General features: G+C 47.7%; 1 long non-coding RNA gene and 7 other non-coding genes across 8 annotated transcripts in view; all 8 read right to left on the reverse strand.

Annotated features, from left to right (window-relative positions):
• Window positions 1–17,265, reverse strand: part of Snhg14 (small nucleolar RNA host gene 14) — a 1,177,441-nt gene that overhangs the window by 421,297 nt on the left and 738,879 nt on the right. The window contains exons 77-82 of the long non-coding RNA NR_146211.1: window positions 14,785–14,931; window positions 12,283–12,429; window positions 9,744–9,890; window positions 7,195–7,341; window positions 4,624–4,770; window positions 2,061–2,207 (exon numbers count right to left, since the gene is read on the reverse strand). This is a non-coding gene — a long non-coding RNA (small nucleolar RNA host gene 14). The remainder of the gene's footprint in view (window positions 1–2,060; window positions 2,208–4,623; window positions 4,771–7,194; window positions 7,342–9,743; window positions 9,891–12,282; window positions 12,430–14,784; window positions 14,932–17,265) is intronic.
• On the reverse strand, window positions 1,711–1,804 carry Gm24609. Its single transcript, XR_003947084.1, has one exon. It is a non-coding gene; the product is annotated as a small nucleolar RNA SNORD116 (small nucleolar RNA).
• Gm24264 lies at window positions 4,274–4,367 on the reverse strand. The gene has a single exon (XR_003947146.1). It is a non-coding gene; the product is annotated as a small nucleolar RNA SNORD116 (small nucleolar RNA).
• Window positions 6,845–6,938, reverse strand: Gm25155. The gene has a single exon (XR_003947085.1). It is a non-coding gene; the product is annotated as a small nucleolar RNA SNORD116 (small nucleolar RNA).
• On the reverse strand, window positions 9,394–9,487 carry Gm25816. The gene has a single exon (XR_003947086.1). It is a non-coding gene; the product is annotated as a small nucleolar RNA SNORD116 (small nucleolar RNA).
• Gm23141 lies at window positions 11,935–12,028 on the reverse strand. The gene has a single exon (XR_003947128.1). It is a non-coding gene; the product is annotated as a small nucleolar RNA SNORD116 (small nucleolar RNA).
• Window positions 14,436–14,529, reverse strand: Gm23767. The gene has a single exon (XR_003947125.1). It is a non-coding gene; the product is annotated as a small nucleolar RNA SNORD116 (small nucleolar RNA).
• Gm22417 lies at window positions 16,976–17,069 on the reverse strand. The gene has a single exon (XR_003947087.1). It is a non-coding gene; the product is annotated as a small nucleolar RNA SNORD116 (small nucleolar RNA).

Genomic DNA, 17,265 nt, shown 5'->3' on the forward strand with positions numbered 1-17,265 from the left:
CACCAGTGTCCTGAGCAAAGTTTTCAAAGGAATGAAGGCTCTTCTCCAAGCATCCAGTCAGAAGAAGCCTATACCAAGGGCAATCATAGGTCCCCTTGCCTATGCTGACGAAGAAGGAGGAGGCAGCTCTGAATAAGCCCTCCAGCAAAATTGGGCCTCCATGGATATCTAAGCCAACAACTTTTGAGCCTTCAATCATGGCTCCAGTCCTTCTCTGATCATTACTTCTGGGTCTTTGCATGAGGTAAAATCAAACTCCTCTGAGGGTTCAAAATTCCAGCTCATGGGAAGCAGGCTTCATTTTCACAGCTTAAAGGAACCCCCCCTCTCTCTCTTTCTCTCTGTGTTAGTGTGTGTGTGTGTGTGTGTGTGTGTGTGTGGTGTGAGTGTGTGTCTTTTACCCTGAGACATTCCTTGCTGTGGCAGCCATCCCTATTTATGTCCACCTGTCCAGTGCTCATTTTGTCTGTTGTGAAGACTTCCACCTTGTCATGAGATTGCTTTTTGCCATCCATCCCTGCTTTGATCTCTTCTGGTCAAAACTTCTCAGACTATACTGTTCACCTTCTCACACTAATGAAAATCCCATTTTGCAGAACTATCACAGGCCAGGATCCAACTTGACTCAAGTTATCTTAGTGTGTCAAATGCAGTCTGCATTCAAGAACTTATTTTCTCCCTGATGATTCTAATGAGCATGGCTCTCAAGGTGGATTTGCAAAACACCATGTGCCCTGTTGAAACCTCCTTCCTATGCACACTAGCAACTTGTCTTTCCATAAGAGTTAGGCCAAAACATCGAAAAGAAAGGTCCCATGACACCTTGGTCTCTAATTTAGAGGGTCCCTCACCAAGATGGTTCTCTTAAGGCTGTGGGTGCAAGAACTGTTCCTAGACTTTCCCTTTTACCTTGCCAAGGAGGCTGACAACAATATCCAAATATACCAAGGATATCCCTTCAACAACATCCAAAGCAACAGCACCTACCAAAGGGGAGATTCCTACAAAAGTTATTTCAACAAATCTATCGAGACACAGGTCTGCAAGTCTCATGCACCCAGCTTGTCCATCAAAGTTTCACTGTCTGCAGACACAGGTAAGTGTGTAAATGTGGTGAAAACTGACCCGTGAGGTGACTGTCATCACCTCCAAGGCTTAGCTCCTTCTATATTTCCAAGCCAATCACCCGGGAAACTTCCATGGTGCCAGGGACACAGAGCCTTCTGTTCACCACCTGAACAGACAACAGTCACACAGTCCCGTTTACATGCTACTGGGTCAAGCTACACTCTACCAGCAGCCTGCATTCTATTAACTCCATAAAGCAATGCAACAGGGTTAAAATTCATATAAGTGCTTCTGAGAAGCCTGAGTCCACTGCTTGATATTCCCATGTGAAAAGCCAAGATTTGGTGCCACTGCCACTGCAATTTTGCCTCACACTCTACTTTCCACAATGTCTGGGGCCCTCTCCTTGGACCTAGCAAGACTACCTACTGAGTATCTGCCAAGCATCTCCACTACAGCAAAGGGAGCAAGCCACCATAGCTTAAGGACCTGCTGTGTCCTATGCCATGGATTTTTGGCAGGGTAGGCCAAGCACACACCTGTCTCTGGAGAGTCTGGCTAGAGCCCGAAGAAGTCAAGAAAAATGGAGTGGTTGGGCAGCCTGTGCCTGACGCCCATAGCACCTGGGAGACCCAAGATGCTGGACCTCAGTTCCGATGAGAGTGGCGGTACAGAGTTTTCACTCATTTTGTTCAGCTTTTCCAAGGAATGTTTGACTGGGAATCATCATAGATCCAAGCACGTTGGAGTGCATTGCATCAAGTGGTTCCAGTACTCTGGAGTGTTCTGGCTTTGGGTAGAGCAATGGACTGCTGGAGACTGACAATCCACTGCCAGGGAACAATGGGCCGAAGCTCCAAACATGGGAGAAACCAGAGGCCCTAGGCATGCTCCATGTCCCGAAGGGCCTGGACACATTCAATGGCAGCCGTTCCCTGCTCCACCAAGACCTGAGCACCTAGAATTCATGCAGCAATTCCCATGTTCCTTACCTTTTAACTCAGGTGACCTAGGGCAAGTCAGCAACACCACAACAGTTCGATGGAGACTCGGTTGGACGACATAAACACTCAGCCAATGCTGTGGGGCCATTTCCTCTGCATGTTTTCCATGGACCATACTGGAAAGGGAATGCAACCCTGTGAAGACAGCACAGAGATCATGCCCCGATTACAGTGGGACCAATGAAAATCCGCATGGATTATGGGCTTACCATGTACTATGGGCTTGTCATATCTCACAGGCACCCTCTACACTCCTGCTCTTACCAACCCCTTCACACTGCCCTTCCAGATCTCACTTGCTGTTACTCTCGGGCCTTGGATGTGAACATGCCATGCCCTTTGCTCTCAAGTGCTTGCTGGGTCCTCAGCTCACTCTAAGGACTTAAGGATGATATGTGAGCTGCAATACAGGTACTCAACACTTTCTCTTAGGTCCATGCCATCAACTTCCTCCACCAGTGTCCTGAGCAAAGTTTTCAAGGGAATGAAGGCTCTTCTCCAAGCATCCAGTCAGAAAAATCCAATAACAAGCGCAATCATAGGTCCTCTTGGCTATGCTGATGAAGAAGGAGGAGGCAGCTCTGAATAAGTCCACCAGCAAAATTGGGTCTCCAAAGATATCTAAGCCAACAACTTTTGAGCCTTCAATCATGGCTCCAGTCCTTCTCTGATCATTAATTCCGGGTCTTTGCATGAGGTAAAATCAAACTCCTCTGAGAGTTCAGAATTCCAGCTCATGGGAAGCAGGCTTCATTTTCACAGTTGAAAGGAAACCCCCTCTCGGTCCCTCTCTCTGTGTTAGTGTGTGTGTGTGTGTGTGTGTGTGTGTGTGTGTGTGTGTGTGTGTGTGCGTGTGTATGTGTGTGTGTGTGTGTGTGTGTTGCTTTTACACTGAGACATTCCTTGCTGTGGTAGCCAGTCCCTATTTCTGTCCACCTGTCCAGTGCTCATTTTGTCTGTTGTGAAGACTTTCACCTCTCTCATGAGATTGCTTTTGGCCATCCACCCCTGCTTTGATCTCTTCTGGTGAAAACTTCTCAGACTGTACTGCTCAGCTTCTCACACTAATGAAAATCCCATTGTGCAGAACTATCACAGGCCAGGATCCAACTTGACTCAAGTTATCTTAGAGTGTCAAATGAAGTCTGCATCCAAGAACTTATTTTCTCCCTGATGATTCCCATGAGCATGGCTCTCAAGGTGGATTTGCAAAACACGATGTGCCCTGTTGAAACCTCCTTCCTATGTACACTTTCAACTTGTCTTTCCAGAGGAGTAAGGCCAAAACATCGAAAAGAAAGGTCTCATGACACCTTGGTCTCTAATTTAGAGGGTCCCTCACCAAGATGGTTCTCCTAAGGCTGTGGGTGCAAGAACTGTTCCTAGACTTTCCCTTTGACCTTGACAAGGAGGCTGACATCAATATCCAAATATACCTTGGATATCCCTTCAACAACATCCAAAGCAACAGCACCTACCAAAGGGGAGATTCCTACAAAAGTTATTTCAACAAATCTATCGAGACACAGGTCTGCAACTCTCATGCTTCCAGCGAGTCCATCAAAGTTTCATCAATCTACAGACACAGGTAAGTGTGTAAATGTGGTGCAAACTGACCCGTGAGGTGCCTGCCATCACCTCCAAGGCTTAGCTCCTTCTTATTTCCAAGCCAATCACCCAGGAAACTTCCAAGCTGCCAGGGACACAGAGCCTTCTGTTCACCACCTGAACAGACAACAGTCACACAGTCCCGTTTACATGCTACTGGGTCAAGCTACACTCTACCAGCAGCCTGCATTCTATTAACTCCATAAAGCAATGCAACAGGGTTAAAATTTATATAAGTGCTTCTGAGAAGCCTGAGTCCACTGCTTGATATTCCCATGTGAAAAGCCAAGATTTGGTGCCACTGCCACTGCAATTTTGCCTCACACTCTACTTTCCACAATGTCTGGGGCCCTCTCCTTGGACCTAGCATAACTACCTAATGAGTATCTGCCAAGCATCTCCACTACAGCAAAGGGAGCAAGCCACCATAGCTTAAGGACCTGCTGTGTCCTATGCCATGGATTTTTGGCAGGGTAGGCCAAGCACACACCTGTCTCTGGAGAGTCTGGCTAGAGCCCGAAGAAGTCAAGAACAATGGAGTGGTTGGGCAGCCTGTGCCTGACGCCCATAGCACCTGGGAGACCCAAGATGCTGGACCTCAGTTCCGATGAGAGTGGCGGTACAGAGTTTTCTCTCATTTTGTTCAGCTTTTCCAAGGAATGTTTGACTGGGAATCATCATAGATCCAAGCACGTTGGAGTGCATTGCATCAAGTGGTTCCAGTACTCTGGAGTGTTCTGGCTTTGGGTAGAGCAATGGACTGCTGGAGACTGACAATCCACTGCCAGGGAACAATGGGCCGAAGCTCCAAACATGGGAGAAACCAGAGGCCCTAGGCATGCTCCATGTCCCGAAGGGCCTGGACACATTCAATGGCAGCCGTTCCCTGCTCCACCAAGACCTGAGCACCTAGAATTCATGCAGCAATTCCCATGTTCCTTACCTTTTAACTCAGGTGACCTAGGGCAAGTCAGCAACACCACAACAGTTCGATGGAGACTCGGTTGGACGACATAAACACTCAGCCAATGCTGTGGGGCCATTTCCTCTGCATGTTTTCCATGGACCATACTGGAAAGGGAATGCAACCCTGTGAAGACAGCACAGAGATCATGCCCCGATTACAGTGGGACCAATGAAAATCCGCATGGATTATGGGCTTACCATGTACTATGGGCTTGTCATATCTCACCGGCACCCTCTACACTCCTGCTCTTACCAACCCCTTCACACTGCCCTTCCAGATCTCACTTGCTGTTACTCTCGGGCCTTGGATGTGAACATGCCATGCCCTTTGCTCTCAAGTGCTTGCTGGGTCCTCAGCTCACTCTAAGGACTTAAGGATGATATGTGAGCTGCAATACAGGTACTCAACACTTTCTCTTAGGTCCATGCCATCAACTTCCTCCACCAGTGTCCTGAGCAAAGTTTTCAAGGGAATGAAGGCTCTTCTCCAAGCATCCAGTCAGAAAAATCCAATAACAAGCACAATCATAGGTCCTCTTGGCTATGCTGATGAAGAAGGAGGAGGCAGCTCTGAATAAGTCCACCAGCAAAATTGGGTCTCCAAAGATATCTAAGCCAACAACTTTTGAGCCTTCAATCATGGCTCCAGTCCTTCTCTGATCATTAATTCCGGGTCTTTGCATGAGGTAAAATCAAACTCCTCTGAGAGTTCAGAATTCCAGCTCATGGGAAGCAGGCTTCATTTTCACAGTTGAAAGGAAACCCCCTCTCGGTCCCTCTCTCTGTGTTAGTGTGTGTGTGTGTGTGTGTGTGTGTGTGTGTGTGTGTGTGTGTGTGTGTGTGTGTGCGTGTGTATGTGTGTGTGTGTGTGTGTGTGTTGCTTTTACACTGAGACATTCCTTGCTGTGGTAGCCAGTCCCTATTTCTGTCCACCTGTCCAGTGCTCATTTTGTCTGTTGTGAAGACTTTCACCTCTCTCATGAGATTGCTTTTGGCCATCCACCCCTGCTTTGATCTCTTCTGGTGAAAACTTCTCAGACTGTACTGCTCAGCTTCTCACACTAATGAAAATCCCATTGTGCAGAACTATCACAGGCCAGGATCCAACTTGACTCAAGTTATCTTAGAGTGTCAAATGAAGTCTGCATCCAAGAACTTATTTTCTCCCTGATGATTCCCATGAGCATGGCTCTCAAGGTGGATTTGCAAAACACGATGTGCCCTGTTGAAACCTCCTTCCTATGTACACTTGCAACTTGTCTTTCCAGAGGAGTAAGGCCAAAACATCGAAAAGAAAGGTCCCATGACACCTTGGTCTCTAATTTAGAGGGTCCCTCACCAAGATGGTTCTCCTAAGGCTGTGGGTGCAAGAACTGTTCCTAGACTTTCCCTTTGACCTTGACAAGGAGGCTGACATCAATATCCAAATATACCTTGGATATCCCTTCAACAACATCCAAAGCAACAGCACCTACCAAAGGGGAGATTCCTACAAAAGTTATTTCAACAAATCTATCGAGACACAGGTCTGCAACTCTCATGCTTCCAGCGAGTCCATCAAAGTTTCATCAATCTACAGACACAGGTAAGTGTGTAAATGTGGTGCAAACTGACCCGTGAGGTGCCTGCCATCACCTCCAAGGCTTAGCTCCTTCTTATTTCCAAGCCAATCACCCAGGAAACTTCCAAGCTGCCAGGGACACAGAGCCTTCTGTTCACCACCTGAACAGACAACAGTCACACAGTCCCGTTTACATGCTACTGGGTCAAGCTACACTCTACCAGCAGCCTGCATTCTATTAACTCCATAAAGCAATGCAACAGGGTTAAAATTCATATAAGTGCTTCTGAGAAGCCTGAGTCCACTGCTTGATATTCCCATGTGAAAAGCCAAGATTTGGTGCCACTGCCACTGCAATTTTGCCTCACACTCTACTTTCCACAATGTCTGGGGCCCTCTCCTTGGACCTAGCATAACTACCTACTGAGTATCTGCCAAGCATCTCCACTACAGCAAAGGGAGCAAGCCACCATAGCTTAAGGACCTGCTGTGTCCTATGCCATGGATTTTTGGCAGGGTAGGCCAAGCACACACCTGTCTCTGGAGAGTCTGGCTAGAGCCCGAAGAAGTCAAGAACAATGGAGTGGTTGGGCAGCCTGTGCCTGACGCCCATAGCACCTGGGAGACCCAAGATGCTGGACCTCAGTTCCGATGAGAGTGGCGGTACAGAGTTTTCACTCATTTTGTTCAGCTTTTCCAAGGAATGTTTGACTGGGAATCATCATAGATCCAAGCACGTTGGAGTGCATTGCATCAAGTGGTTCCAGTACTCTGGAGTGTTCTGGCTTTGGGTAGAGCAATGGACTGCTGGAGACTGACAATCCACTGCCAGGGAACAATGGGCCGAAGCTCCAAACATGGGAGAAACCAGAGGCCCTAGGCATGCTCCATGTCCCGAAGGGCCTGGACACATTCAATGGCAGCCGTTCCCTGCTCCACCAAGACCTGAGCACCTAGAATTCATGCAGCAATTCCCATGTTCCTTACCTTTTAACTCAGGTGACCTAGGGCAAGTCAGCAACACCACAACAGTTCGATGGAGACTCGGTTGGACGACATAAACACTCAGCCAATGCTGTGGGGCCATTTCCTCTGCATGTTTTCCATGGACCATACTGGAAAGGGAATGCAACCCTGTGAAGACAGCACAGAGATCATGCCCCGATTACAGTGGGACCAATGAAAATCCGCATGGATTATGGGCTTACCATGTACTATGGGCTTGTCATATCTCACCGGCACCCTCTACACTCCTGCTCTTACCAACCCCTTCACACTGCCCTTCCAGATCTCACTTGCTGTTACTCTCGGGCCTTGGATGTGAACATGCCATGCCCTTTGCTCTCAAGTGCTTGCTGGGTCCTCAGCTCACTCTAAGGACTTAAGGATGATATGTGAGCTGCAATACAGGTACTCAACACTTTCTCTTAGGTCCATGCCATCAACTTCCTCCACCAGTGTCCTGAGCAAAGTTTTCAAGGGAATGAAGGCTCTTCTCCAAGCATCCAGTCAGAAAAATCCAATAACAAGCGCAATCATAGGTCCTCTTGGCTATGCTGATGAAGAAGGAGGAGGCAGCTCTGAATAAGTCCACCAGCAAAATTGGGCCTCCAAAGATATCTAAGCCAACAACTTTTGAGCCTTCAATCATGGCTCCAGTCCTTCTCTGATCATTAATTCCGGGTCTTTGCATGAGGTAAAATCAAACTCCTCTGAGAGTTCAGAATTCCAGCTCATGGGAAGCAGGCTTCATTTTCACAGTTGAAAGGAAACCCCCTCTCGGTCCCTCTCTCTGTGTTAGTGTGTGTGTGTGTGTGTGTGTGTGTGTGTGTGTGCGTGTGTATGTGTGTGTGTGTGTGTGTGTGTTGCTTTTACACTGAGACATTCCTTGCTGTGGTAGCCAGTTCCTATTTCTGTCCACCTGTCCAGTGCTCATTTTGTCTGTTGTGAAGACTTTCACCTCTCTCATGAGATTGCTTTTGGCCATCCACCCCTGCTTTGATCTCTTCTGGTGAAAACTTCTCAGACTGTACTGCTCAGCTTCTCACACTAATGAAAATCCCATTGTGCAGAACTATCACAGGCCAGGATCCAACTTGACTCAAGTTATCTTAGAGTGTCAAATGAAGTCTGCATCCAAGAACTTATTTTCTCCCTGATGATTCCCATGAGCATGGCTCTCAAGGTGGATTTGCAAAACACGATGTCCCCTGTTGAAACCTCCTTCCTATGTACACTTGCAACTTGTCTTTCCAGAGGAGTAAGGCCAAAACATCGAAAAGAAAGGTCCCATGACACCTTGGTCTCTAATTTAGAGGGTCCCTCACCAAGATGGTTCTCCTAAGGCTGTGGGTGCAAGAACTGTTCCTAGACTTTCCCTTTGACCTTGACAAGGAGGCTGACATCAATATCCAAATATACCTTGGATATCCCTTCAACAACATCCAAAGCAACAGCACCTACCAAAGGGGAGATTCCTACAAAAGTTATTTCAACAAATCTATCGAGACACAGGTCTGCAACTCTCATGCTTCCAGCGAGTCCATCAAAGTTTCATCAATCTACAGACACAGGTAAGTGTGTAAATGTGGTGCAAACTGACCCGTGAGGTGCCTGCCATCACCTCCAAGGCTTAGCTCCTTCTTATTTCCAAGCCAATCACCCAGGAAACTTCCAAGCTGCCAGGGACACAGAGCCTTCTGTTCACCACCTGAACAGACAACAGTCACACAGTCCCGTTTACATGCTACTGGGTCAAGCTACACTCTACCAGCAGCCTGCATTCTATTAACTCCATAAAGCAATGCAACAGGGTTAAAATTCATATAAGTGCTTCTGAGAAGCCTGAGTCCACTGCTTGATATTCCCATGTGAAAAGCCAAGATTTGGTGCCACTGCCACTGCAATTTTGCCTCACACTCTACTTTCCACAATGTCTGGGGCCCTCTCCTTGGACCTAGCATAACTACCTACTGAGTATCTGCCAAGCATCTCCACTACAGCAAAGGGAGCAAGCCACCATAGCTTAAGGACCTGCTGTGTCCTATGCCATGGATTTTTGGCAGGGTAGGCCAAGCACACACCTGTCTCTGGAGAGTCTGGCTAGAGCCCGAAGAAGTCAAGAACAATGGAGTGGTTGGGCAGCCTGTGCCTGACGCCCATAGCACCTGGGAGACCCAAGATGCTGGACCTCAGTTCCGATGAGAGTGGCGGTACAGAGTTTTCACTCATTTTGTTCAGCTTTTCCAAGGAATGTTTGACTGGGAATCATCATAGATCCAAGCACGTTGGAGTGCATTGCATCAAGTGGTTCCAGTACTCTGGAGTGTTCTGGCTTTGGGTAGAGCAATGGACTGCTGGACACTGACAATCCACTGCCAGGGAACAATGGGCCGAAGCTCCAAACATGGGAGAAACCAGAGGCCCTAGGCATGCTCCATGTCCCGAAGGGCCTGGACACATTCAATGGCAGCCGTTCCCTGCTCCACCAAGACCTGAGCACCTAGAATTCATGCAGCAATTCCCATGTTCCTTACCTTTTAACTCAGGTGACCTAGGGCAAGTCAGCAACACCACAACAGTTCGATGGAGACTCGGTTGGACGACATAAACACTCATCCAATGCTGTGGGGCCATTTCCTCTGCATGTTTACCATGGAACATACTGGAAAGGGAATGCAACCCTGTAAAGACAGCACAGAAAAAATGCCCCGATTACAGTGGGACCAATGCAAAACCACATGGATTATGGGCTTACCATGTACTATGGGCTTGTCATATCTCACAGGCACCCTCAACACAACTGCTCTTACCAACCTCTTCACACTGCCCTTCCAGATCTCACTTGCTGTTTCTCTCAGGCCTTGGATGTGAACATGCCATGCCCTTTGTCTCAAGTGCTTGCTGGGTCCTCAGCTCACTCTAAGGACTTAAGGATGATATGTGAGCTGCAATACAGGTACTCAACACATTCTCTTAGGTCCATGCCATCAACTTCCTCCACCAGTGTCCTTAGCAAAGTTTTCAAGGGAATGAAGGCTCTTCTCCAAGCATCCAGTCAGAAAAAGCCAATAACAAGGGCAATCATAGGTCCCCTTGCCTATGCTGAAGAAGAAGGAGGAGGAAGCTCTGAATAAGTCCACCAGCAAAATTGAGCCTCCATGGATATCTAAGCCAACAACTTTTGAGCCTTCAATCATGGCTCCAGTCCTTCTCTGATCATTACTTCTGGGTCTTAGCATAAGGTAAAATCAAACTCCTCTGAGGGTTCAGAATTCCAGCTCATGGGAAGCAGGCTTCATTTTCACAGCTGAAAGGAACCCCCCCTTTCTCTCCCTCTCTCTGTGTTAGTGTGTGTGTGTGTGTGTGTGTGTGTGTGTTTGTGTGTGTGTGTGTGTGTGTGTGTGTCTTTTACCCTGAGACATTCCTTGCTGTGGCAGCCAGTCCCTATTTCTGTCCACCTGTCCAGTGCTCATTTTGTCTGTTGTGAAGACTTCCACCTCTATCATGAGATTGCTTTTGGCCATCCACCCCTGCTTTGATCTCTTCTGGTCAAAAGTTCTCAGACTGTACTGCTCAGCTTCTCACACTAATGAAAATCCCATTGTGCAGAACTATAACAGGCCAGGATCAAACTTGACTCAAGTTATGTTAGTGTGTCAAATGCAGTCTGCATCCAAGAACTTATTTTCTCCCTGATGATCCCCATGAGCATGGCTCTCAAGGTGGATTTGCAAAACATGATGTGCCCTGTTGAAACCTCCTTCCTATGCCCACTATCAACTTGTCTTTCCAGAACAGTTAGGCCAAAAAATTGAAAAGAAAGGTCCCATGAAACCTTGGTCTCTAAATTAGAGGGTCCCTCACCAAGATGGTTCTCCTAAGGCTGTGGGTGCAAGAACTGTTCCTAGACTTTCCCTTTGACCTAGACAAGGAGGCTGACAACAATTTCCAAATATACCAAGGATATCCCTTCAACAACATCCAAAGCAACAGCACCTACCAAAGAGGAGATTCCTACAAAAGTCATTTCAACAAATCTATCGAGACACAGGTCTGCAAGTCTCATGCTCCCAGCGAGTCCATCAAAGTTTCATCCGTCTACAGACACAGGTAAGTGTGTAAATGTGGTGCAAACTGACCTGTGAGGTGCCTGCCATCACCTCCAAGGCTTAGCTCCTTCTCTATTTCCTAGCCAATTCCCCGGGAAACTTCAAAGCTCCCAGGGACACAGAGCCTTCTGTTCACCACCTGAACAGACAACAGTCACACAGTTCCCTTTACAAGTTACTGGGTCAAGCTACACTATACCAGCAGCCTGCATTCTATTGACTACATAAAGAAATGCAACAGGGTTAAAATTCATATAAGTGCTTCTGAGAAGCCTGAGTCCACTGCTTGATGTTCCCATGTGAAAAGCCAAAATTTAGTGCCACTGCCACTGCTACTTTTGCCTCACAGTCTACTTTCCACAATGGCTGGGGCCCTCTCCTTGGACCTAGCAAGACTACCTACTGAGTATCTGCCAAGCATCTCCACTACAGCAAAGGGAGCAAGCCACCAGAGCTTAAGGACCTGCTGTGTCCTACGCCATGGATTTTTGGCAGAGTAGGCCAAGCACACACCTGTCTCTGGAGAGTCTGGCTAGATCCCGAAGAAGTCAAGAACAATGGAGTGGTTCGGCAGCCTGTGCCTGATGCCCATAGCACCTGGGAGACCCAAGATGGTGGACCTCAGTTCCGAAGAGAGTGGCGGTAAAGAGTTTTCACTCATTTTGTTCAGCTTTTCCAAGGAATGTTTGACTGGGTATCATCATAGATCCAAGCACATTGGAGTGCATTGCATCAAGTGGTTCCAGTACTCTGGAGTGCTCTGGCTTTGGGGAGACAATGGACTGCTGGACACTGCCAATCCACTGCCAGGGAACAATGGGCCGAATCTCCAAACGTGGGAGAAACCAGAGGCCCTAGGCATGCTCCATGTCCCGAAGGGCCTGGACATATCAATGGCAGCCGTTCACTGCTCCACCAAGACCTGGGCACCTAGAATTCATGCAGCATTTCCCATGTTCCTTACCTTTTAACTCAGGTGACCTAGGGCAAATCAGCAACACCACAACAGTTCGATGGAGACTCGGTTGGACAACATAAACACTCAGACAATGCTGTGGGGCCATTTCCTCTGCATGTTTTCCATGGACCATACTGGAAAGGGAATGCAACCCTGTGAAGACAGCACAGAGAACATGCCCCGATTACAGTGGGACCAATGCAAAACCACATGGATTATGGGCTTACCATGTACTATGGGCTCGTCATATCTCACAGGCACCCTCAACACTCCTGCTCTTACCAACCTCTTCACACTGCCCTTCCAGATCTCACTTGCTGTTACTCTCGGACCTTGGATGTGAACATGCCATGCCCTTTGCTCTCAAGTGCTTGCTGGGTCCTCAGCTCACTCTAAGGACTTAAGGATGATATGTGAGCTGCAATACAGGTACTCAACACTTTCTCTTAGGTCCATGCCATCAACTTCCTCCACCAGTGTCCTGAGCAAAGTTTTCAAGGGAATGAAGGCTCTACTCCAAGCATCCTGTCAGAAAAAGCCAATAACAAGGGCAATCATATGTCCCCTTGCCTATGCTGAAGAAGAATGGGGAGGCAGCTCTGAATAAGTCCACCAGCAAAATTGGGCCTCCTTGGATATCTAAGCAAACAATTTTTGACACTTCAATCATGGCTCCAGTCCTTCTCTGATCATTACTTCTGGGTCTTTGCATGAGGTAAAATCAAACTCCTCTGAGGGTTCAGAATTCTAGCTCATGGGAAGCAGGCTTCATTTTCACAGCTGAAAAGAACCCCCACTCTCTCCCTATCTCTGTTTTAGTGTGTGTGTGTGTGTGTGTCTTTTACCCTGAGACATTCCTTGCTGTGGCAGCCAGTCCCTATTTCTGTCCACCTGTCCAGTGCTCATTTTGTCTGTTGTGAAGACTTCCAGCTCTCTTATAAGATTGCTTTTGGCCATCCACCCCTGATCTGATCTCTTCTGGTGAAAACTTCTCAGACTATACTGCTCAGCTTCTCACACTAATGAAAATCCCATTGTGCAGAACTACCACAGGGCAGGATCTAACTTGCTTCAAGTTATCTTAGAGTGTCAAATGCAGTCTGCATCCAAGAACATATTTTCTTTCTGATGATTCCCATGAGCATGGCTCTTAAGGTGGATTTGCAAAACACGATGTGCCCTGTTGAAACCTCCTTCCTATGTACACTAGCAACTTGTCTTTCCAGAAGAGTTAGGCCAAAACATCGAAAAGAAAGGTCCCATGACACCTTGGTCTCTAATTTAGAGGGTCCCTCACCAAGATGGTTCTCCTAAGGCTGTGGGTGCCAGAACTGTTCCCAGACTTTCCGTTTGACCTTGCCAAGGAGGCTGACAACAATGTCCAAATATACCAAGGATATCCCTTCAACAACATCCAAAGCAACAGCACCTACCAAAGGGGAGATTCCTACAAAAATTATTTCAACAAATCTATCGAGACACAGGTCTGCAAGTCTCATGCTCCCAGCGAGTCCATCAAAGTTTCATCTGTCTACAGACACAGGTAAGTTTGTAAATGTGGTGCAAACTGACCCGTGAGGTGACTGCCATCACCTCCAAGGCTTAGCTCCTCCGCTATTTCCAAGGCAATCGCCCGGGAAACTTCCAAACTGCCAGGGACACAGAGCCTTCTGTTCACCACCTGAACCGACAACAGTCACACAGTCCCGTTTACATGCTACTGGGTCAAGCTACACTCTACCAGCAGCCTGCATTCTATTGACTAAGTAAAGCAATGCAACAGGGTTAAAATTCATATAAGGGCTTCTGAGAAGCCTGAGTCCACTGCCAGATATTCCCATGTGAAAAGCCAAGATTTGGTGTCACTGCCACTGCTACTTTTGCCTCACAGTCTACTTTCCACAATGGCTGGAGCCCTCTCCTTGGACCTAGTACAACTACCTACTGAGTATCTGCCAAGCATCTCCACTACAACAAAGGGAGCAAGCCACCAGAGCTTAAAAAACCTGCTGTGTCCTACGACATGGATTTTTGGCAGAGTAGGCCAAGCACACACCTGTCTCTGGAGAGTCTGGCTAGAGCCCGAAGAAGTCAAGAACAATGGAGTGGTTGGGCAGCCTGTGCCTGACGCCCATAGCACCTGGGAGACCCAAGATGCTGGACCTCAGTTCCGATGAGAGTGGTGGTACAGAGTTTTCACTCATTTTGTTCAGCTTTTCCAAGGAATGTTTGACTGGGAATCATCATAGATCCGAGCACGTTGGAGTGCATTGCATCAAGTGGTTCCAGTACTCTGGAGTGCTCTGGATTTGGGGAGAGCAATGGACTGCTGGACACTGCCAATCCACTGCCAGGGAACAATGGGCCGAAGCTCCAAACCTGGGAGAAACCAGAGGCCCTAGGCATGCTCCATGTCCCAAGGGCCTGGACATAATCAATGGCAGCCTTTCCCTGCTCCACCAAGACCTGGGCACCTATAATTCATGCAGCAATTCTCATGTTCCTTACCTTTTAACTCAGGTGACCTAGGGCAAGTCAGCAACACCACAACAGTTCGATGGAGACTCGGTTGGACGACATAAACACTCAGCCAATGCTGTGGGGCAATTTCCTCTGCATGTTTTCCATGAACCATACTGGAAAGGGAATGAAACACTGTGAAGACAACACAGAGAACATGCCCCGATTACAGTGGGACCAATGCAAAACCACATGGATTATGGGCTTACCATGTACTATGGGCTTGTCATATCTCACAGGCACCCTCAACACTCCTGCTCTTACCAACTTCTTCACACTGCCCTTCCAGATCTCACTTGCTGTTACTCTCAGGCCTTGGATGTGAACATGCCATACTCTTTGCTCTCAAGTGCTTGCTGGGTCCTCTGCTCACTCTAAGGACTTAAGGATGATATGTGAGCTGCAATACAGGTACTCAACACTTTCTCTTAGGTCCATGCCATCAACTTCCTCCACCAGTGTCCTGAGCAAAGTTTTCAAGGAAATGAAGGCTCTTCTCCAAGCATCCAGTCAGAAAAAGCCAATAACAAGGGCAATCATAGGTCCCCTTGCCTATGCTGACAAAGAAGGAGGAGGCAGCTCTGAATAAGTCCACCAGCAAAATTGGGCCTCCATGGATATCTAAGGCAACAACTTTTGAACCTTCAATCATGGCTCCAGTCCTTCTCTGATCATTACATCTGGGTCTTTGCATGAGGTAAAATCAAACTCCACTGAGGGTTCAGAATTCCAGCTCATGGGAAGCAGGCTTCATTTTCACAGCTGAAAGGAACCCCCCTGTCTCTCCCTCTCTCTGTGTTAGTGTGTGTGTGTGTGTGTGTGTGTGTGTGTGTGTGTGTGTGTGTGTGTGTGTGTGTGTCTTTTACCCTGAGACATTCCTTGCTGTGGCAGCCAGTCCCTATTTCTGTCCACCTGTCCAGTGCTCATTTTGTCTGTTGTGAAGACTTCCAACTCTCTTATAAGATTGCTTTTGGCCATCCACCCCTGCTCTGATCTCTTCTGGTGAAAACTTCTCAGACTATACTGCTCAGCCTCTTACACTAATGAAAATCCCATTGTGCAGAACTACCACAGGGCAGGATCTAACTTGCCTCAAGTTATCTTAGAGTGTCAAATGCAGTCTGCATCCAAGAACATATTTTCTCCCTGATGATTCCCATGAGCATGGCTCTCAAGGTGGATTTGCAAAACACGATGTGCCCTGTTGAAACCTCCTTTTTATGCACACTAGCAACTTGTCTTTCCAGAAGAGTTAGGCCAAAACATCGAAAAGAAAGGTCCCATGACACCTTGGTCTCTAATTTAGAGGGTCCCTCACCAAGATGGTTCTCCTAAGGCTGTGGGTGCAAGAACTGTTCCTAGACTTTCCCTTTGCCCTTGCCAAGGAGGCTGACAACAATGTCCAAATATGCCAAGGATATCCCTTCAACAACATCCAAAGCAACAGCACCTACCAAAGGGGAGATTCCTACAAAAATTATTTCAACAAATCTATCGAGACACAGGTCTGCAATTCTCATGCTCCCAGCGAGTCCATCAAAGTTTCATCCATCTACAGACACAGGTAAGTGTGTAAATGTGGTGCAAACTGACCCATGAGGAGACTGCCATCACTCCAAGGCTTAGCTCTTCCGCTATTTCCAAGCCAATCGCCAGGGAAACTTCCAAGCTGCCAGGGACACAGAGCCTTCTGTTCACCACCTGAACTGAAAACAGTCACACAGTCTCGTTTACATGCTACTGGGTCAAGCTACACTCTACCAGCAGCCTGCATTCTATTGACTACTTAAAGCAATGCAACAGGGTTAAAATTCATATAAGTGCTTCTGAGAAGCCTGAGTCCACTGCCAGATATTCCCATGTGAAAAGCCAAGATTTGGTGTCACTGCCACTGCTACTTTTGCCTCACAGTCTACTTTCCACAATGGCTGGAGCCCTCTCCTTGGACCTAGTACAACTACCTACTGAGTATCTGCCAAGCATCTCCACTACAACCAAGGGAGCAAGCCACCAGAGCTTAAAAAACCTGCTGTGTCCTACGACATGGATTTTTGGCAGAGTAGGCCAAGCACACACCTGTCTCTAGAGAGTCTGGCTAGAGCCCGAAGAAGTCAAGAACAATGGAGTGGTTGGGCAGCCTGTGCCTGACGCCCATAGCACCTGGGAGACCCAAGATGCTGGACCTCAGTTCCGATGAGAGTGGCGGTACAGAGTTTTCACTCATTTTGTTCAGCTTTTCCAAGGAATGTTTGACTGGGAATCATCATAGATCCGAGCACGTTGGAGTGCATTGCATCAAGTGGTTCCAGTACTCTGGAGTGCTCTGGCTTTGGGGAGAGCAATGGACTGCTGGACACTGCCAATCCACTGCCAGGGAACAATGGGCCGAAGCTCCAAACCTTGGAGAAACCAGAGGCCCTAGGCATGCTCCATGTCCCGAAGGGCCTGGACATAATCAATGGCAGCCGT

Source organism: Mus musculus, chromosome 7 (genome assembly GCF_000001635.26).
Source record: "Mus musculus strain C57BL/6J chromosome 7, GRCm38.p6 C57BL/6J".
Taxonomy (NCBI): domain Eukaryota; kingdom Metazoa; phylum Chordata; class Mammalia; order Rodentia; family Muridae; genus Mus; species Mus musculus.